We start from the raw sequence: 23,713 nt of genomic DNA on the forward strand, positions 1-23,713 counted from the left end.
CTTTGCTCGGAACATTTCCGAAGTTTTCCTGTCAGTAATCAAATAATCCGATGCTCTACTTAGGTTGACCACTTCATTTCACACTTTCGGAGTCTAAAATTATATTAAAATCTCGGCTTACAAATAAGAATTCAACCTGCTCTTATGTGAACATCTGCTATTCGAGACAGGAGCTCATCCTTAACGTCCCTTCCCGCCTGTTTCCTAATTAGTAAATCACGAGTTAATAGATAGAACGCACCATCGATTGACAGTAACACGCATAACAATTCCAGAATCATGCGCAGGGGCAAGTTTTTCTTCTCTTCTGATAATTTGACCTTCAAGACAGCCGTTACCTTCATTAACGCTCGAGCTGCAGCCGAGTGATGAATCGAGTAGTGTTTTGTGGCATTGAGAAGGAAGTATATCTATCATCTTGCGTAAGCTTTAAAGGCTTATAACAAAAAGCAGGCATGTCGCCATATTTATGGTCAATATACACACCTTGCACTTGTTTGAGAAGTTCCATAGCACAGACTTTACAATGGGGATTCATACTACTTTAATGTGACAAGACGGACCATGAAATTCTACAACATCTCTTCATCTCGATCCTCTTCATACTAGTTCCAGCTCAAACGGGATCATATAAGTTTCCTTTCAAGGGCATGATCGACTGCTGCTGCGCACGAAGGCTGTAAAATCATGTTAAACCGCCCCGGAGATCACGAATGGATCTATAATTCAAGAGTTTTCACCTCGAGTAAACTGTCAAAATGAACTAGAACAAGTCATTACAAAGGCCTGATAAGGACTTTCGAGCTTGGACGTTTAAAAGGAAGGACAATCTCGAGGGAGCGGATTATTCCAGGTGAAGTAAGCGTAGAATGCAAGGATTTATGCAGGCCGGGTACTGCTAATTGAAACCAGGAAAACCAATAACGAGTGCTGAGACGATACAAGTACAAGTAGATCTTAACAACAAATGCGAGAATCGGACGAAAGTGGAACTCAACAGGTAAATGGAACAATGCCGGATACAGAAATGTATAGGTAAACGGAACAATGAAACAGCAATGGTCTACGTCATTAGTATTGATCATCATCAGATCAGAGGAATCTCACCGCTTCTTGCAGGCATCGTCTGAGCTTGTTACAGACAGAAGTGCAGATTTCGGAGAGAGAGCGTAAGAAGCCTGAAGCTAGGTTGATGCAGAAGTGGCAGTTTTCACCGGCCATTCTGGTGCAACGACGAAGACTAACAGGAGGTTAAGCAGAACGAATACGACACCAAATGCAATCGCAGCTGCAAAGTAGCCGGCAAAGTAGCATTGAAAGAAACCAGGTCGAAAAGAATAACAAAATCGCTAAGCTGTGTTTTCCTGAAGCTTAAAAAGGGCGGAAATTGTTCTAATTTACAATTAATATTGTTGCAACATTCGTTATAGATATCAACATCCTAGACACGTTTAAATTTCAAGGCGCCTAGGCATAGATAAGTCTTTTAAACTTCGTTAGCATAGAAATAAAATGGAAATCTATCGTATTCAAAGCCAAAATGGTTTTTAAGTGTCTCATGCGACATTACGAAAAGGGATCTAGTTAACCTCCTGATCCTTATAGCCTAGCTTATATCCCAATTTTTGTAGATCAATAATTATTTTTTATGTATATCTATTCATGTGTAGAAATAGAAAATACAAAAGAATATTTTATCATATATAGTGAGTTACACTTGGATAGGGGTATGTCTCTCCTACACTATCGAGCCTACCATGTGCTCAACAATGGAACATAAGTGGAACTCTCCTTTTAAGAGCCCAACCTACCTCACCAGCTCTCACCTAGTCCTTCATGCAAGTAAGCAAACCAAGGATTACAAGATTTCTCTAGATATACCTCTCTCTCTCTCATTATAGTAGATTTGATTCACAATTGGAGATGGCTTCACAATCCTAGTGTGGGCTCCTTGCTCTAAGTGCTTGATTTATGCTTATAGGCTCAACCCACCATTACAAGGTGAATAAGACAAAGAAGATAAAGATGAAGATTACAAACATGGTGTAGCCAAGACAGCGCTTACTCAAACACATGCACACACACACACACACACACACACATTGTGTGTGTGTGGGGGGGGAGGGGGGGTGCATTGTAAAATATGTAAGTGTGTCGCATGTCATCAACAAAATGGTTATTTTAGTAATCAAATTTACTTGATTGTATTTATAAAAGGGCATTTTTAAAGTACAATTTGAGTGTAAGATTCTCAAGGAAAAAGAGTCATTTTATTACCCTACAACATGTAAGTAACTCATATTTCTAGATGCCCTTTGAACACGTGATATGGATTATTTCTCATAAGTGTACCCCTAATCTCTCTCTTTAACTACATATCTCTATTCCTTCTTTCTCATAGAGACACATGTGTGTCCACACACAATTGCAAGCAACCTAGTATACAAATATAACATGGGCAAGAGAATACTTGAGAGGAATTTTCATAACCAAAAATTATCTATTTCTTTTTTCGAGCATTTATTCATGGCTTTCTTTTGAGGACATCCCTCTCTATTGAGTGCCCATCTTTTATTTAAATATTTGAGCTAGCCCTTTCCATTTGAGTACTTTTGATGATGGGAGCTTATCTTGATAAAAAATAGATTATCTTCCCTAAAATTCTACGATATGTTCTTGCAATTTGCATAGGGGAGTGAGCTCGACTCTCACAAAATCATAAGGCATTGATTATACTACAATCTCAACAATCATTGCATTGGAGGAAAATATAATTCTAAACACTATCCCCTAAGTTGGGGGTGCCCGGTTTTTTTTTCTTATTCTTCTTGTTTCATTATTATTTAGGGTTATCATTATCCTCCTCTTGGAGAAGTGCTAGTCATTTTCACACTCAATCGGAGGTCAATTGGAAATAAGGGTATGTGAACAAGTGTTGGTATTCATAGGAGGAGAGGCCATGGATGTAGTTCAATTGGTGGAGGGTTTTTATTAGAGAAAACTTGCTATCTACCATGTCCCCACAAAAGGTCTTGCAATAAGAGATACAACCATGCTAGAATGTGTAGTTGCATTGTGGCTGCATAGTTAATCCTTGCATTAACATTAAAAAAGGGTGGAAGACCATCTCCATAAGAGGTGACACAAAGGAGCTTCACTATGAGCTACATGTAATACCATGTAGTAGTCAAGGTGAGAGTCATAAAATTGGTGAATCTATTTACAAAACTATTGTAGGAGTAATGATAGTCCATGAGCTTAAATAGATATGTCTTGTCAATATCTAGCACCCAATGATGCATTCAAGACCTTGGAAAAGTTATACCTTCTGTGTTCTTCTATGTTGTACTTTCTTTCATGCCTTCTAGGATAGGGGAAACACATTAGATTAGCTCTCTCAATAGCTTGTTAGTAGTAGAAGGTAGGAGTGAATCCCTAAACATACATCTTTAGGCTAGCTTTTTGGCAATTGCTCAAGCTTCCTTAGAGATTGAAGGGTTTGAAGTAGAAGAATGCATCTTGCTCTTGTTGATTGAGCCATTTTCAAGCTATACTTTTCCCCATTCTCATGAGTGTCTGTATTGGTTATAGGGGATAGGATGTTTGAATCTTGATTCCTCATACACTAAAGTTAGAGCTCATGGGGTAATGTCCCTGACTAGTACATTTCTTGATACTTTTGGAATGTTTCCTTAGGGTTTTCCCCTTCTAGGCTTGTGCTTTTAAAGTTTCAACCATCTTTTCAAAAGCCTCACATTGTTACTATGTTACTTCTTTGTATTATTAGGCATCTTATTCTTCCCGTGCTCCTTTTGTGTCATAGTTATAAGGCTCTAGTATCTCTATCGAATGGGTTGTGACAATTAGGAACTCTACATTGACTTCTAGGTAGAGTTGTAGTTTTGAACTTTTGGATGAAAAGGGGCCCATCCATAGACCCATGACTTTGAGGTTGCAATCATCATAGCCTACTTTCCAGAAGTTGGCCTCAAGCCTCTTCTTGGTGGGTTCAATGGTGGGTCCAAAGTCCAAGTTGAGCTAGTCATAGGCTTGTTGGCTATCTATGATCTCATATATAGCTTGTTGGCTATCTATGAGCTTTTGCATAAGCAAATTTATCCTTGCATTTTTCCTCTTGTTGATTCCAATTCAACCAACTAGGCCTTTGTTACTCATTCTTGCTGCCATGCTTCCTCAAGGTTATGTAGGTGAGCCTTTAGCTCTTCTAGCTCCTTACTTTTCTCTTCCAATTCCTTTATTCTCTCTTGTACTTCCTTATTATTATTCTCTAAATCTCTATTTTTCTCTTCTAACTCTCCGTTTTTCTCTTCTACCTCTTTTTCCCAACGTCTAAGCCATAATATTTCTTTTCTTATTCATTGCATTTTTGTTCCAATTTTTTGCTCTTGTTTTCCAATTCTTGATCCATGTGTTCCATTTGGGTTTCCATCTCTTGATTCACTCACATCAAATTGTATTACGAATCCCTCATAGAAATTCTTGATCCATGTCTTCCATTTGGTTTTGCATCTCTTGATTCACTCACATCAGATTGTATTACGAATCCCTCATAGAAATTCTTGATCCATGTCTTCCATTTGGGTTTGCATCTCTTGATTCACTCACATTAGATCGTATTACGAATCCCTCATAGCGATATTTGGTTTGTTTTAGTTGTGCTTGAAGTTCATGCCTTGCTTTGATGGCTTGTGCCTTATCTTTGCATAGCTCCTCACATAGTTGTTTCAATCCAACCTACCCTCCTCTTCAAAATACTAGTCACCCTTCCTACTGATGGTGGCTTGTACACCATCCGAATTTTTGTTGTTTCTCTCCTATTGAGGAGGTCTACCCTACTACTATTTCCTTTTTAAGATCATGCATGTTAGCTTGGAGGGCTTAAATGGCTACTATCACTTTTAGAATGGTTGGGCCTCCTACCACTTTCTTCTTCCCCTCAGGGGATCTCTCCTTGGAGCTCTCTATCCTTTTTCCCACTCTACTCATATCCTTCCCATTAGCTCCTCTTTCCTCTTTTGCATATCTCCAAGAAAGATTATCACATGCTAGTGATAATGTTTTCATAGTCCTTGAGGGGATTTGTCTACTCTTTCCACAAATCCTTCAAGGATTCCCTAATGGCTTAGTTGAATATTTCCCTCTTTGACTTGGACCATTGGGATCTCTACATCTTTTTCTTTTTCACCTCCTCCTTCAACTCCTTTGAAACAAAATTTGTCTCCTTTTGTCTTGGCCTTTCATCTTTACCTTTGCCTTGCTCTTCTCCTTGAACTTTGGTGCCTTAGTCTAAGGTTTTTTGCTTCTCTTTTTCCTTTGAGTCAATATCTACCATATTTTCTCTTAGCCTTTCATCTTTATGTTTAGTTCCTTGATCTTTGGTAACTTGCTTCAAGGTTTCATGCTACCCTTCATCCTAGTTTGCATTATGAGTTTAGCTTCTAGAGGTCAAGCCTCCTTTGCTTTGATGGGATTCTACTACTATTGATTTTTTAAAATTGTTGTTTGCATTTTTCAAGGCACCCAAGCCATTGTTGATAAGTGTGGTTAGGCTAGAGGCATACAGTATGGTCCCCACTTTCACACCAATTCTAGAAAAGTTTTACCTTGATGTTCTCTTCATGAGATTATCAACTTTTATGATGGAGTGAGTAACTATCTCAAGCCATAGGTAATCTAATTTTAGCTTGGTGATGCTACAAATAATAGATCCTTCATTCAGCCTTTCGGGATTCTACAAGTACAACAACTAGGTGTGATGTAAACATCATGTGGAAGAACTCAACAGCAATCTTCATATATTTTTTAAAAATGGCACCAAAGAGAAATCTATCATTATTCAGGTCTTTTCTATCACTCCATGTGTTTGATACATTTGTTGCTTTCATAAACATGTTATATTTCTCATATTGCTTTCTTAATCCCAAGACCCATTCTACTACTTCTCTAGTCAATTTGACTTTTATGAGTCTTCTTTTCCCCTTATGTATGATGCATCCTATGGAAGTCCTAGTGTTTGTCTTATCCTCTTAAATGAAGACATGTAATCTAGCATTTGCACCCTCTTGGTTAACATATTTTTTGAGTCCGCATTTAGTAATCAATTTCTTGGCTTTGGGCCTATGTGCTATTTTCTTGTCTAAAGCTACATAACATGTGGCATTTTAGATCTCCCATGCTAATGAGAGTGGCTTGAAGGTCAAACATTTGTGAATTTTATCGGTAAATGCAATATTCTCATGATTCTTCATCTCTTTGATAGATTTTATCTTCAAACAAGGTGGTTGTTTTTCCATTAGCACAAAACTAATGATGTAAGGTGAAGATTCTTTTGCTCATATGGTAAAATTTTAACAAAAATGGATAATAAATGCTAGACTTATATGCTTCTTGTAGTATTTTAGTTACTTAATGCTCCTATTCTTAGTATTCGAATTTCTCCATTTTCAAAATGTTTCAGTATCTCTATTTGATACCTAATATTCCCCTTATCCCTTGTCCTCCCATGCATAATGGGTGATAGTTTGCTAGCTAGAGTTAGGTTCCGTGGGCATTAAGTATGTGGAATTGGAAATCAATTTTCATTTGCATATGTTGAAAGGGAAAATCTAGATTTACCTTATATACAAGTTACTATCATGGTATTCTTTCAATATCATGGATCCTAGAAGCTATAGTTGCACTAGAGTTTATCAAGGGAATAAAAGCTAAAGGCTTTCTAGGGTAGTTTACAAAGATAGGTGATGATGTTCGTTAATAGGTATGGTCATTCACATTGTCTTAACTTGCAATATGTAATTCTTCTTCAAGAAAATTCTTGTCCAAGAGAGAGTGTTTCTCCATTCCTACAGGATAGGTAAGTTTCATATGACTACTATAGATCCAAATAAGTTACTATCATGGTGGCACTCTGCAAGTTTTTAACAACATACCATTGTCATGCATTGGCTAGGGCCCATGAGTCAACTGTCAATACAAGAAATGTTGATATAATGGTCATACTAAGCTTTCAAGAATTGTTGTTGAGAGCTATACTTCTACTTCAGCTCAAGACATTTTGAATGGATGTTAACCCTTGGAAGACAAAGATGGAAAACCTATTAAATGACCAGGATAGAATATTCGAGAAATTGGAAGTGGGATATCATTCCAAGGCAAGAGAAAGATGGAGAACAAAGGCACACTAAGGAAAATTTAAAGACACAAATTGTAGGAAAAAATTCTAAATGTATGACATAGGTGGATAAGTATAGGCACACCTTAATATTTTTGTAAAGAGAGCACCAACCGCATTGTAATTAATTTTGTCAAAGAGCATCAAGCTCTCTCTCCCATGCAAGTTGTAAAGAATGAGAGGCACGGGCTAAGGGATTGGGCACGTTAAAAAAAGGGAATGAACAAGCTCTTCCTTGGTGTGTAGCCAAACTTGCTCTCTTCTTGCTTCTTGCCCCCCCCGGTGCTTCATTCTTATGTATGAGAGAGGGAGAGAGGGAGTGTGAGAGAGGCAGAGTGTGTGAGTAAGAGAGTGAGGGACTATGGAGAAGCTTTTTTTCTCCTCCCTTCATCATTTTCTTCTTCTCTTGTCCTTTTTCACGCATATGGCTATGGAGATTGGAGATGGAACTTGCTTGAAAGTGCATTTTGGATCATTTTCTTCTTCTCTTGTCCTTTTTCACGCATATGGCTATGGATATTGGAGATGGAACTTGCTTGAAAGTGCATTTTGAATCATGAAGCTACTAATGGATTTGTGGAAGGAGGCAACTCAATTAGATTTAAAGATAAGCTCACTACCTTTGTGTGTGTGAGTTTGCACGCTATGTGAGAGGCAGCCATAGCTCTCAACTTGAAACAATTGAAGCAATAAGGGGCCCTTGGGTCTTGGCGCTTTGCTCTCAAGAGCAAGCGCATTTTGCTTTCATTGTCAGGACCAAAAAATTCAAGCTTGAGTGCTTGCATTAAGTGAATGAGTAGGAGTTTGTCTTTGAAAGGGCACTTTATTTAGGTACAAGAGGCGAGGGAGTTGTAGGGTATTCAATCTGCTTTGTTTGATAGTTTCGATATTGGAAGATTTAGAAGAAGCACTAGTTAGAACAATGGTTTGTGGTTTTACATTAGTAGGATACATTTTAGAAAATAAAGGGAAAAGAAGGAAAAGATAAATCTCTGTATAACCACAAAAGAGGGAAACAAATAAAGAAAGGAAAAAATACTTCTAATGCCTAGGAAGGAAAATAGATAGTAAGGGAATAAAGAGAGAAACAAAAGGGAGAAAGGGGAAAGAGAGAGCTCATTTGGACACTAAGAGATTGAGAGAGAGAGAGAGCTATTGAGAGAAGACAGAGAGCTACACTTCAAGATGTAGTAATAGTAGCAATCCTTAATATCATCACATTCGTGTGATCTAGGTATGTGATGAGTCTTCCTTGATGTTTATTACATAAAGTCAGAACCTTGTGTGCATCAATCATTGTGCATTATATCAATCCAATCAATTTTGTGTCAACTAACTTTTTTTTTGCAAGTCTTTTCGGATGGTGACCCACAGGCCTTGGGTTGTCCAATTCTCATCATACTTACATCAAGGTATCTTTAGTTCACTCGGACATCCAACTTAGACAGTCCACTTGGACTTAGATGTTTGAGTAACCTAAGTCCACTCAAACACTAAAACTCATATTATTTTTAATGCCTTAGATGGCCAACATATAGGCCTTAGACACTTGACTAAGATACTCAGACAATGAACACCCCTAGTCTAACCACTTGGACGGTGTAATATTTCTGCTGAAAAATATTACAAGCCCGTGTGAGTCTCAGGCAAATAACAATGCTGGCATTGTGGTTACGGACGGTGCGGACTTTAAATAGTACACTCTCCACTGGCCAATTGAGAGTAAGGACTAAGAAACCGCATATCTTCATGAGAACCTCCTCTTGGGAGGAGGTCAAGAGGATAATTGATAAGATTTATGGCAATCTTTTTTTAAATTACCCCTTCTTTTCCCCTAGCCAAAGGCCGTGCTGGAGGGGAGGGAGTGAAGCGTGGGTACGTATACTACAACAGAAACGAGGCATAGACGCGCATGTTAGACGCGCAAAGTCGGGCGCGTCTATCACAGCGTCGATAAGTGCGTGTAAACGTGCGTGTAAATAGACGCGAATTTTGCGTCTATATATCCACGCAAATAGATGCTAATATAGACGTGCCAGCAGATGCACAATTATTTAACCACCTAAAATTGCAATTCACATAATTAAAAAACCAAATTTAATAATTATTTAACCACCTGAAATTGATTCTTGAGCATGCACGTGTGCGCATGATAAAAACCATAGAATTAAGAATACGCATATATTGAATCATTGAATTAAAAAAATAGAGTTAATAATTACTCGAAGTACCATTGGCATCCTCGAAGTGAGCAAGGACACCACAATCTTGGGTATTTCTCTGTTCATCTATACGTTGAGTTCAAAGATGTTTACCCTCACACCAAAGTGCATTGAATAATGTGCACTAGTCGTAAAAGATAAAAGATCAAACTAGACATGTTGGACCCTCACGAGGTGTTCAAATAACTAGACATGCTGGACCCTCACGAGGTGTCTGTAGCAAAATATACTGGGTAGATGAAAGAGCCCTTAAGCTATGGTACACTTACTTGGGCCTTAAAACAAAGATCAGCATTACTCCCACTCTAGACTTGGATAAAAGTGCCTGTGAAGACTCGAGTGTTTTATGGCTCGAGACTCAATCTTTGAATGGAAAAACATCACGTCCACATCTAGGTTCTATCCCACCCTTCAAGTTCAAAAAGGGCATGGGGTTTGGAATTCCTGGCTTTTTTAAAGGCAAGCCAAAACCATTGAATAGTTTGATGGAAGGCCCTCCCTTTTTCTATTTTGAAAATGTTGAGAACGTTCCCAATTCAAAGTGGGAGACCATCAAACGACATTTTAATGGCATAGATCCAAAGTTCACAGACTCTAGATATTTTTCAGCATGCTTTAGGCTGAGATGGTTATGTTTATAACCTTCTAGTAGATGGAAGAAGGTTGATCCTTCCCCTTGCTCCCACGACAATCTTTGAGGTGCTTCCGAAAACAAAGAAGTATTGCCCCCCATGGGATCCGAGAGAGAAGCTGAATTGCATAAACACACGGTGTGTCCCTAGCACTATATGTGGATTGATCAGAAAAATATTTTCTTCCCACAAAGAAAGCAAGATACCTTCTTATCTTCAACATGAGATTGTCCTAGCATGCAAAATATGGAGCTTGGTTTGGGTCAACTCAGGCCAAGCTGCCCCACTTGAACCCCATGAGATTGAGCTGGTGCTTGGATATGATCGTGACCACACTTGAGGCTGCTCTATCCTTTCATATCGGTATATTGCATTGGGCAACTCATTTCAGGTCAATACTATTGCGTACAGTCTTTCACCACTGAAAGAATTATATCCGCAAGGTTTAATAGTTCTATCCTTATTCTCGAGCCTTGGTGGGAAAGAAGTGGCATTGCACAAATTGGGTATAATTTTGAAGGCTGTTGTTATTGTGGAGATCAATGATAAATGTAAAAACATAATAGCCAACTAGTGGAACAAAACCTTACAAACAGGTCGATTTCAAATGGAGGATGATGTTAGAGATCTTACTGATGATAAGTTGGCTGAGATTGTGGATGCAGTGGGAAAGATTGACCTCATAATTGGGGGAAGCCCCTGCAACAATCTCTCAAGCAACAATAGAGTAAGCAGGGTATGACCAAACCTCTTAATAGCTAGTATTTTTTTGAATAGGGCATGATTGGATGTATATACGACATAATTACACCTAGATCATACGCTAGGACATGATATACATGTATAGGATCATACGGACATGATATACATGTATATACGACATGATATACATGTATAGGGCATATACATGCATAGGACATGATATACATTACCAAATTTACTTCTTTCTGAGTATTACAAATATACATCCAATCATTCAAAGCTAATTACATATATGTGATTTCATGCCCTATATACATCCAATCATGCCCTATACAAATGTGATTGGATGTATTTATAAATCAAAGGTTGACTTGTGCATTTGCAATATATATATATATATATATAGAGAGAGAGAGAGAGAGAGAGAACTGATCAATACACTCACATGTCTCATTTAATGTTGTGCACTTAACCTAGCTATGCACGCCAATTCATAGCATGAGTAGATTGATGTAAATCGGTTGGCTTGTGCATATGCAAGTCATTCCAATCATGTCAAGGTGCATTTATAGCTCACATATCTTTGATTGATTGATGGATAATATTCCTTTCCCTATCGCTTTCGTGTACACCTTCATTGCATTATCTTTCTCTAGCTAAAAACCATTCGTGCTTTATCCATCTATTGATACGTAAGTGGGATAATATGCAATTGTAAGTGGGATGGTCTAGTAAGTCACTACATATATATGTGCCAATTGACTTGCCAATGTGTTATCTCCTATCCTCAAGCTTTGTTATATATGTCACCACATAGGTCAATTGATTTCCTAAATGCATGCATTGATTTCTTAAATTGTTGCTACGTGTCTGTAAGCACGTGTAACAGGAATTATCTGTGCATATACACGCGCTATTACACGTACTAACAGACATGCCACGCAAGTATAGAAATTTTTTTTAAAAGTTGTGGCTTTCTTTTCAAACCTGTGCTTTCCTGTGTTTTTTGCGTGTTTTCTGCAGTTCGAGCTCGACATCACTACTCGTGTCTATCTATCACTTCATAAAGACAATGAGGCAAGGAAATAAGAGTAAAAAGAGGACAGGAGGAAAGAAGAGCCAAAGAGTAAAGAACAAGAGTCAAACAGCAAGGAAGAGAACAAGATTGAAGCAACTTACCAAGGGAAGGGAGAAGGAGGACAAGGAGCTTGTAACCTAGCCGCCGCCACCCGTTGGAACAAGCAAAGAAGATGAGTTCTTCTTCTCTCTCTCAATCTTGTTTGGTTTCTCTGTTTGTTTGTCTCTCTCTTCACATGCTGGATCTTGTCATCTATGGAAGTTTTTAAGCTTTGTTTTTTAAGCAAGTTTGAGAAGAAATGGTGCGACTATGCACGTCTATCAGCACGTCCAGATGATAGTGTAGATGCGGCTATAGACGCGAAAATAGATGCACTAACAGACACCCACAGAGATGCGTTGACACACGCTCATAGAGACGCAGGTATAGATGCACAAAGAGACGTAGGTATAGACGTTGTATGTAATATGTTTTTTTTGCACAGGGTAATATGATTTTTCTTGTGTAGATGTGGAATCTTGGATCCTCCAACACCCCATTCAACAAGGAGCAATTCATGGGAGAGATGACCAAATATCTTGGTCACCCTCCCACTGCAAATGAGTTTTTCAATGTGATATATGGGACACCTATCACATCTTTGCCTACACAGGGATCAGCTGAGGTACATGGATCGGCCGAAGCACATGCATTTGCAGAAGCACGTGTCGAGTGAGGTAGAGGGTGTTGAGATATCGAGCTCCACTCGTGATATGCCAGGGTCACCGTTGTACATTTATGTCACCGACGTGTCAGTTGTAGATGCGGTTGGTACACCGCCCATGAATAATAGCTACATGATATCTATCCTTATCTACTCTAGTTTGTGGCTCAGTTAGTATGCCACCTTAGTTAGTTGAGTTTGGTTTGAGACCCATATATAGGGTTCTTCTATTTCTTTATATGAGATTTCTTTTGGCTTGCACACCTAAGAAGAGGAAAACTCTTTTCAGCCTCCACCCTTGTGTGTATTCCCCCATTGTGCAAGCAAGAAAGCTACAAGTGAGACTCCTTCCTTCTCTCCCACAATCCTGACATGGTATCAGAGCCTTGTTTGTGGTAAGGAGCTCAAGAAAGCAAGCCAAGCTCGCGGTGCTCTCATAAGAGGAGTAGTGTTGCTTTCATTTTCTGTTTTGGGAGCAGATCTCTGCAGGTAGCACAGCCAGAAATTGCAAGAGTGCATTGTGTCAGGTTGAGATGCCCTTCGTGGTGAAGCAAGAGGGCAGTAAATGCTGCGGGTTAGGGGTTTAACCCTTGGCGACCCTGTTTTTTTTATTTGAGGCCATTTCGGGGCCTGTTTTGGAGGCGGAAGTTTTCTGCACGCACTCAGGAAAGGGCCCAGTTATATGCTGTGCGACCACTGTTCTACAGGTCAGTGAAAAGTTACTGTAGAAATTGCGTCGTATGCTTGTGTGCAGAGACATTGGGAGTTACAGAATCATCCTTGTTGCCTGTTGATGCAAAATCGTCACTGGGAAGTGACTGTGTGGTTAAATACCACTTTCCTCAGTTTTGCAGATTAGCCCTTGTGAGGCTGAAGCTGTGTTCTTTGCAGTGACAGAACTTTTTGCAGTGTTCTGTAATGGCGTCTGATTCTCTCTCACAAATTGTCACTAAAAAGCTTGACAAGAACAACTTCCAAGCATGGAAGTTTAGAATGATGAATTTCCTTATGGGAAAAGAATATTGGGAATTTGTTGCAGGAAATAAAGAAGAACCAGTTCTTCCTGATGTTCCCAATCAACAGCAAATGCAGGCATTTAAAGCATGGCATGAAAGAGCTAGGAAAGTTATGTACTGGCTGTCTATCAGTATTTCAGACTCTATGATTGTGCATATTTAGGATGCAAGTACGCCAAAGGAGGCATGGGATACTTTGTCAAAAATGTATAGCACAAATACTCAAGCCAAGAAAATGCAGCTCAAGCAAGACTTGCATAATGTGCAAAGAGAAAATATGAGCATCAATAACTACCACATGAAGGTGAAGAAGATTACAAATGCACTTGCTTCCATTGGGTCGCCAGTGAAAGATGATGATTTAGTTTCTGTGACCTTGAATGGTCTAGAAAAGGATTATGCACAGTTTCGAACATCCATTTCCATCCGTGAAAGATTTCCTGATTTTGAGGAGTTGATTGCTCTTCTAATTTCTGAGGAGCAAAGAAATGGTGGTGCATCTTCTTTAGGAGGAACTTCAAAAGAAACTGTCTTCTACTCAAATGCTGGAAGAGGTAGAGGCAGAGGTAGAGGAGGCTGATCTGGAGGCCGTGGTAGAAATCAGAATATGCAGCAAACTCAAGAAAACCAGTCCTATGGAGGAGGACGTGGTAACTCTAGAGGCAGGGGGAGCCAAAGAGGTCATGGTGGATGGCAAAGAGTCCAAAATGCAAACAGTAATGTTGAATGCTACTACTGTGGTAAAATGGGTCATATGGCTAAAGACTGCTATAAAAAGCAGAATGACATCATGAATGGAAAACTGCAACAAGGGAACTATGCATCTTTTAGTAGACAGGGTGATGACAGAAATGAGCATTTGTTTATGGTGCAGCACATGAACAATTCTGTGACAAGTGCAGAAGAAAGCAATGATGTATGATATGTTGACTCAGGTGCATTAAACCACATGACAGGTCATGCAGAATGGATGGAGGATGCAAGGAAAATGGAAAAACCAGGATTTATGGAGACTGGTGATGATACTACACATCCTATTGTGCAGATTGGAAAATTTCCTTTGTCTATGCAGGATGGGAAAAAGAAATACCTATCCGATGTATTTCATGTCCCGAATATCACCAAGAATCTGGTTTCTGTTGGTCAAATGGTTGAGCAAGGCTTGCAGGTCACATTTAATCCTCATGGATGCTTTGTTGAGGATATGAAAAATAAAGGTCGCTTGATAGCAAAAGGAAAGAAGAAGGGCAGAATGTTTACGTTGGATGCAGACATGACTGAATTGAGTGCAGCAATGTTTGCACATGGGACTGGTGTAGTTGTAGATATTGATATCTGGCATAAACACATTGGTCATGTTAATGTACAGTGACTTAAATCAATGCAGGCCCAAAATATTGTTGCAGGATTGCTTACATTCAAGGTTGCAAAAATGCATAAGGTATGTGAAGCCTGTCAGTTTGGAGAACTGGCAAGGAAACCATTTCCTAGACATGTTCAAGAGAGTAAGAAGCCATTGGAATTAATCCACTTTGATGTGTGGACTACTAAAGCTGCATCTCTTGGAGGCTGTCATTATTTTGTTACTTTTATTGATGACTATAGCAGAAAAGTTTGGGTGTATTTTATGAAGAATAAAATGAAGTTTTTGGGCATTTCAAAACTCTTAAAGCTATGGTTGAAAAAGAAACAGGCCTGCAAATAAAATGCCTAAGGTTAGATGGAGCGGGAGAGTACCTCTCAAATGAGTTTACAAGGTTCTTGCAGGAGCATGGCATAAAGCAGCAATATTCATGCAGTCATACCTCACAGCAAAATGGAATTGCAAAAAGAAAAAACAGACATATCGGAGAGGTATCTCGTGCCATGCTCAATGAAAAAGACATGTCAGATTTTTATTGGGCTGAAGCAGTTTCTACAGCAGTCTACATAATGAGCAGGACTCCCACTGCAGCAATACATGGGATGACTCCAGAGGAGAGGTATACTGGTAGGAAACCAAATATTTCTCATTTGAAAATTTTTTGTTGCATTGCCTATGTACATGTGCCAGATGAGTTGAGATCCAAGTTGGATCCAAAAGCTGAGAAGTGCATCTTTATTGGTTACTCTCTGCAGCAAAAAGGGTATAGATGCTATAACCCTTCTACTCGTAAGTTTACAGTGAGCAGAGATGTTGTTTTTGATGAGATGAGTAGCTGGTATAAACCAGTAAATGTGATTGATGATGTAGATGCACAAAATGGTAATGCTGCACAGAATTCACAGCAACAGTCACAAAATATTAGTGGACCTGGAGTGTCCTCTAGCAGTGGTTCATATTCTTCGCCATGGATAGGCAGATTGAGATCAGGAGAATTTTCTCAAAGCAATGCAGGTATCACAAAAAGGAAAAGAGAAGGTTGATCAACCCATGTTTGATGTGAATGTAGGTCACTCTTATGTGGATGGTGAATCCAGTGGCTCAGAACAGAGCATTGATGATGAGTTGGGTATCCCCTCTATTATTACACCTGGAGTAACGAAAACCAGAGATGTTTTCAGAGCACCTGGAAGTGAGCCTACTTTGCGTAGGTCTACCAAAGCTAGGTATCCTGTGGATAGGCTGAAATATAATGGATTTACAGCCATTCACTATGCATATATGGTCAAAGTGATACAGGAACCAGAGCCCACTTCTTTTGAGCAAGCCATGGGAAAAGAAAAATGGGAGAAAGCCATGGATGAAGAATTGGATGCCTTGGAAGCAAATGATACATGGGAATTGGTACCTTTGCCTAAAGGTAAGAATGCAATTGGCTGTAAGTGGGTTTATAAGGTGAAGCACAATGCAGATGATTCTGTGAACAGATACAAGGCAAGATTAGTAGTCAAGGGGTATGCACAAACATATGGCATTGACTATGAAGAAACATTCAGTCCAGTTGCAAGGATGGCAATCGTAAGAGCAGTCATTGCTATGGTTGCATCAAAGGAATGGTCTTTACATCAAATGAATGTAAAGAATGCCTTCTTGCATGGTGATTTGCAAGAAGAGGTATATATGGAGCAGCCACCAGGTTATGTGCATGCTATTCATCCTGAGTTTGTTTGCAGGTTGAAGAAAGCTTTGTATGTCTTGAAGCAAGCACCTAGAGCATGGTCTGACAAGATAGGATAGTATCTTGTCACTATTGGCTTTCAGATTTCCAAGGCAGATTTCTCACTCTATGTGAGAAAAACAGAGAAAGGTATTATGCTACTTGTCATTTATGTTGATGATTTAATTATGACAGGTGACAGTGATGACGATATCCTTCATGTGAAAATGCTATTGAAGCAGAAGTTTGAGATGAAGGATTTGGGAGAGCTACGTTATTTCTTGGGCATTGAGATGATTAGATCACCAAGTGGGATACAGCTCTTGCAGAGGCAGTATGGATTGGACATGCTGTCCAAATATGGGATGACAGGCTGTAAGCCTATTTCAATTCCTTTGGAGCAGAATGTGAAGCTGAGCGCAGATGCAGGTGAGCTTCTGGAAGACCCTACTATGTACAGACGCATAGTAGGAAGCTTGATTTATATGACTATTACCAGGCCAAATTTGAGCTATGCTGTTGGATTGGTAAGTCAGTTTATGCAGGCTCTAAGAAAACTGCATTTGGATGCAGCTAGACGCATACTCAGGTATGTGAAGTCCACATTGCGGTATGGACTATTTTATGAGACTGGGGTTCAGATACAGTTGCATGGATACACTGATGCTGATTGGGCTAGTAGCATTTCTAATAGACGATCTACCAGTGGATATGTGTTCTCTTTTGGGAGTGCTGCAGTCACTTGGAGCAGCAAGAAACAGCCTACAGTTGCCTTGTCGAGCACAGAGGCTGAGTACAGGGGTGCAGCAATGGTTGCATGTGAGGTAGCTTGGTTGCATAAGCCACTTTATGATATGCATCAGTCTACAGATGGGCCAGTTGTCATTCATTGTGACAACATGAGTGGTATATACTTGGCAAATAACCCAGTCTATCATGCTAGAACAAAGCACATTGAGGTACATTATCACTATGTGCGGAAGAGTGTTTTACTAGGTCTTATTGATCTAGTTTATGTCAGCACAGAGGATCAGGTAGCTGACATATTCACGAAGGCATTGGGCGTAAAGAAGCTGCACAAGATCAGAGACATGCTTGGTGTGCACGAATTGGGATTGAGCTCGAGGGGGAGTGTTGAGATATCGAGCTCCACTCGTGATATGCCAGGGTGACCGTTGTGCATTTATGTCACCGACGTGTCAGTTGCAAATGCAGTTGGTACACCGCCCATGAATAATAGCTACATGATATCTATCCTTATCTACTCTAGTTCGTGGCTCAGTTAGTATGCCACCTTAGTTAGTTTAGTTTGGTTTGAGACCCATATATAGGATTCTTCTATTTCCTTGTATGAGAGTTCTTTTGGCTTGCACACCTAAGAAGAGGAAAACTATTTTCAGCCTCCACCCTTGTGTGTATTCCCCCATTATGCAAGCAAGAAAGCTACAAGTGAGACTCCTTCCTTCTCTCCCACAATCCTGACAGAGGGTAGTGCACGTTGAGGGAGGAGGGAGAGTGGTGCGGGAGGAGGAGGAGGTCGAGGGCTTTGTGGGGGTTCCCTAGGTGGTGGCTCTCGATCAACCTCACCAGAAAATGAGAGAGGTGAGCCTCCACAAATGTACTACTCTATCACTGATATTGGTGGTATCTTGCATGACTTTGAGGGGAGGGAAGTGATAGCCTACTTGAGGAGTGTCGTGCATGCCACATACAAAGATTGCATGATTCCCTTCAAACACCAAAAAAATGGTTTGTGGCAAGAGGTGCTGCGGGCAGTACATAAAAGGTAGCCTAATCCCGAGAATTCAAGATTCTCAGATGATTGGGGACGGTCAAAGGTGAGAGACGTGCTTCATAACAAGAGGTCTCACCTTATGACGCGCGCCAAGGAGTCATTGCGGAGACAAGAGCAGGGGCGTCTTGGATATGGCCAACCACCTAATTGCCACTGCAAGGAGTGGAAAGAGCCCAAGAAGAGAGCAGCAGAGAAAATGACAAGTCGCCAGCATGTAGAGGCGTGACGTATCCAGATGGCAACCATGGGATCGTCGCATTATGGATCGGGTGGCAGGGAGTCATGGGAGGCTGAGTTTGTAAGTATTATTTGATTTCTTTTTTTAAATTAAATTTTGTAATTTGTTTCACTTCATTATGTAGTGTGTTTTAATATGTTGTATGTTCAAATTGTTTTGTAGTATCATATCCTTGGTAGGATGCCTACTCCTAGAGAGGTAGGCTACCATCGAGGTCATAACCGGGCGTCCACTTGGCAGCATTTCTATGAGGAGGGACTCATCACGGAGGAGCAATATAATCGCGCCATGAAGATTCCACCACCAGAAGAGGTATGTTTTAGTCTTTACATGAAACGTATAGATAACTCTAATTTATTGTTTGTAATGGTATTTATATACTTTAATCCTTTGTGTAGGCGAACCCTGATGCAGTTGGTTTTAGCGAAGGGGGGGACTAGTAGTAGCAGTGGCGGCAACGGCAGCGGCACATGCAGCGATGGTGGTAGCGATGATGATGCCTCTTCTAAGGAGATATAGATGAGCCCCATGCATGCATGCCTCCCCTTGGCTTGTAATTTTCATTTTTGATATGTATTACTTCTGCTAGTGCTTGCGACCATGACGTCACAAGCACTAGAACTCATAATGTAAAAACGTTTCATCTATATATATGAAATTTCGTGTGCTACATACATTGTTTTGTTTTCAATATCCAATCTTTGAAATAATCTTTCTTTGTTATCCCTAAGCATACAATTTGATGTTGATGGGGGGAAAAAAACCAGAGAGCATATGGCTTTGCAAGCCGCATGCTCTCTGGTTTTTTTTTCATACCTCTGTTTTGCTCGTCTATCAGCGCGTCTAAATCGCAGGATAAATGTGCCTCTATTTTCGTCAAAAACTTTCAGAGTAAACGCGGTTTTAGATGCGTAGATACACGCTTGTATAGATGCACAATATGAATATATAAACTTTTTAAAAAATATGATTATATATTTACGTAGCGCGTTTATACACGCGTCTATAGGCACGTCTAAGTGTGCGTGTAACTCTGATCATAAGCGCGCTTTTAGACGCGCAAATAGACGCGTTAATAAACGCGCCCGATATTTTTTTCACAATTCAAATATTGTGTCTACAAGCGCGTCTATGAACCCTTTTTGTTGTAGTGGTAAGCCCTCTTGCTAGAGGTCATGGAGGGAGAATGGCCGTGCAATAGGCTGCATGGGAGAGAGAGGTATCCTCTCCTATCCTATAAAAACCCCCTGTGGGGGGGGGGGAGTAAGGGAGGAAGAGCCGTAATGCTGCGGGTTGAGAGGAGTGTGGAAAGGCTGATAGGTGTATGGAGTATGAAGAAGCCGTTGTAATGCTACCACGAAGTGTCGTGAGAGGAGGGGCTGAGAAGGAACTGTGTGCCGTGATGATGCCTCTGGTATCCTGAGCCGCCACCAGCTTCATCTCGAATTCGCTGCCGCCTGGCCATGTTGGCCGCTCTCATAAAAAGTCCATCTCCTACTACGTGCAATAGTGAAGCCTTGGAAGCTTCTTAGAAGCTTCTAAGGGGGGGCCTCTTTAAGGCCCTTTCCCTTGCATTCTTACACAAGGGGGTTTTAACCCCGGGTTTCTTCAAAATCCCTTTTTCCTTGCTTCCCCAGGATTTAAGCAACCCCTCCTGTGGAAATCCCCACTCAAGCTCATATTACTCCCGGTTTTCTTAAAACCCTTTTTCATTGGCCCTTCTCAAGCGGTTTTTACACCCCCCAGAATGAAGGCCTTTCCCCTTGCATCCTCGGGAATTGAGCACTCCCCCTTGCATACTACAAATCTATTTTTCTCCTTTCCGTGGATTCCCACACTAGCCAGTTTTAAGCCCCCTTTCCCCATTGAATCTCCTTAAGTCCACTTTATCCCTTGGCTTTCTTTTAGAGCCCTTCCCGTGGACTCACATAAAGCCATATTAGCCGAGTTTTAACCCCTTTCCCATTTCAACTCCCACAAGCCATTTTACCCCGGTATTTTTCTTAAGTCCCCTTTCCATGAGGATCAATTGTATTCTCGGAACTTCCAAAAAAAGAGGGGGAGTTCATAAGTTTCCATTTCTAAAGCCCGGTTTCTGAAAGACGGTGAAATTGGTCAAGGAAGTCGAATTTCAAAAGAAATTGCACGTGCGAGGGAGAAGGGCCAAGATCATAAGTCTGCGGCCAAGGCAAGAAGGTCGAATTCATGATGGCCCCTATAAAGGCAGAAGGCGCAACTACAGGAGGATCATCTCCTAGCATTCATGTGGACATTTCACTGAATCCACAAGTCCAGGTTTTCTTCTTAATTTTGGTTTACATCAAAAAATTGAAATTGTGCATGGATAATTTATGGAATTCGGATGCACTTTTCGGATATTTTAAAGGAAATAACTCACAATTGAAGAATCGATCATTTGTATTTTTCAAAGAAACGAACGAAAGAAGGACATAAGACATCTATGCATTCTGAGCAAGTTGTTTTTATGCATTGCAAAGTAACGAATTTAGACCATCTTTACAAAGTCGAAATTATTGTTGTACACTTCGATTATGCATGGAAAGATAAAATCGCATGTTGCATTATTAGACATCTCTTTCTTTGCAAGGATTCATTAAAGAAGGTTGCTAACAACCATAGGAATTTTCAAGGCACGGAAATGATTCTAGAGTTGCATGAAGTAGATTAAACTCTAGGCAATTGGCATAAATCTCAATCATCTACATAAGTAGATACGAAGGGTTGTGTAATGCTCATTCTGGGTACGAATAATTCATTCAGAAATGAAATTAGGAAAAGGCTGCATGGTTCATTTAACATAAACCCTAAAAGTTAGTAGCATGAATTGTGAATACATTAATGGAAATTATGTCGTAACTTAACATACACTTGGATCTCAACCAGAAAAGTTAGGGGTTGTAAATCTAATCATACATAGGCAATGAATCGTGTATGGTATCGTAATGAAACTAGTTTTTCTTCTCATTGATCAAGATAATATCTTCATAAATAGACAAGTATATTGTTTTACCCTAAACACCTAAACCACAAAGGACTCGTTTAGGAATGGTTAAATTGATGCAACATATACCAAGTGCTAACTAGGATTTAGCACGTTGAGGACGTGACCTAGTCGCACTTATTGCCAAGATGAAACTCTCATACCCTAAAGACTTGCCCACATTCACAGAATGTAGGGACAATAGGACATACTTGCAAGAAATGAGCTAGGGTTTCTACCCTAAGGATCACTCGTTAAAAGATGAAACTCGGTTTGAATTGGAACCCTAGGACCGACAATGTTGGCTTAGTGCAATCAGGAACGGATTGGATATAAAGACATCCTAACCATGTTTCCTATCTAATCATGATTCCATGATTAGAAGATGTCGTTCGATGGGTGAGATAGTCTCATGGACTAGATGCGACACTTGTGCAACAAGTTGCAGATTTGCATGATCTTGTGATTTGATCATAAGGGAATGGCCAAGTTCCTCGAAATGAGATTGGCAGATTCTTGCGCAAGTTTATCTTGCAAGAGAATAAATAGTCATCCTAATATAGTACCTTTCTTGGGAAAAGTGACTAAGATAAGGGGATTAGATAGTTGATTGGAAGCAAAAGACCAATCAATAGTTTGGAGCAACATATTTACTGTTAATAGAACTTAAGGTATTGGTTAAGTTAGATTAATAGGGTACGGCCCTAACCCAAGGACATAAGGGTTAACAAACAAACCCTTAGGGATCTTGCCAAGCTGCAATTGATCCCGGATCAAATGCTAGATGCATTCGGAGAGAAGGATTCACTCCTTAGCAGTTGGCCAAATAACGTGACCACTGGAAATGATTGTGCTTGTAACAGTTTAAAGAGCACTGTTTCGCTTTGTTTGCTCAAGGAATTAAAGGATGAAAAGATATCTAATGCTTCAGGTTGAAGGCCTGAAGGGAGAGGCAACCTCAGTTACCCCTGACTATCTGCCTGACCCTAACCAAAGGGGTTGTTAACCGCACCGAAAAAGTGGACCGAACTCCCCGTGAGAGGTCTCTCTCATGAGCGCTACTTGGAGTAGGAGGAGGCTTGGGTGCGAGGGGGGCTCTGGCCATAAATCCCTCACCTTCCGAGCCCTGCAAAAGAGGCCAACGTGACTCGGGATTGGGTCTCGAGGCGCGCATACTAGTCTACGGGTGGAATCTTGAATTAGTAATTTGTGTGGATTACTAGATAGCCTTTGAGCAGATTATGGATAATCCTACAGGCTAGACTTTATGAATGTATTCCAAAGATAAATATGATAACCTGTTACAAATTAGGAACTTGTTTGACACTGCTTTTCTATGTCAAGTGCTAAGATTACGTGAAGGAGTCGATGCCTAATGGGCTAATTAAGGAAGCTGCTTGATGCATGTCCAACTAAATGTGGTACGTAATTAGATAACTAAAACAACCTGAGGAAAGTGCGGTGGATGTGGCCATGGGTCTGTCCTACAGATGGGTGGTCCTGGTTGGCCGGGAACTTTTGTCAATCATGATGGATAGCAAGAATATCGTTTCAAAGGAAATGAAATGAATAGCAAAGGGCGCTGACCTAGATTCTAGTCTATAATAATCCTGATTTATGTTGTTTTAGGGGAACGGAATGGGGCTATGCCTTATGGCAGAGAGGTCGAGCTTTGTATCCCTCTCATTTCCCATTCTCCTTGAACCAAGTGCAGCATGAATCTGTTTCAGCCCTGGCATTTCTGCGTAAAGTAGTTTGCTCGAGGTTTGACGCTAGTTGCCGTTTAGGAAATGACTATTAGAGGAAGCCCTGATTCAGGTTGGTCCTAAGTGGGAACGGCCAAAATACTTCCGCTACTTGGCAGGTGTGGAAAGTCATAGATCGCAAACCTCGTAACATTCAAAGGGAGTGCCGAGCAGAGCTTTCTAGATCTCTTTTTGATGGACTGCTAAGACGTGTCCTAAAGGGAACAGGTGGATATGTTACAGTTGGCCTAAGTGAGAACGGCTAGAATACTTCTGCTACGTGGCAGACACGGAAAGTCCTAGATTCCA

At 40.3% G+C, this 23,713-nt stretch overlaps 1 long non-coding RNA gene across 1 annotated transcript; it reads right to left on the reverse strand.

The window, feature by feature from the left end:
- On the reverse strand, nt 1-1,214 carry LOC148016848 (uncharacterized). The gene is made up of 3 exons (XR_015687947.1): nt 1,108-1,214; nt 137-750; nt 1-28 (listed from the first exon to the last, which is right to left on the reverse strand). It is a non-coding gene; the product is annotated as an uncharacterized LOC148016848 (long non-coding RNA).
- Nucleotides 1,215-23,713: the final 22,499 nt, after the last annotated feature.

This window comes from Lygodium microphyllum, chromosome 22 (genome assembly GCF_053477565.2).
Source record: "Lygodium microphyllum isolate KBCC chromosome 22, Lygodium_microphyllum_v1.1.10, whole genome shotgun sequence".
Lineage (NCBI taxonomy): Eukaryota > Viridiplantae > Streptophyta > Polypodiopsida > Schizaeales > Lygodiaceae > Lygodium > Lygodium microphyllum.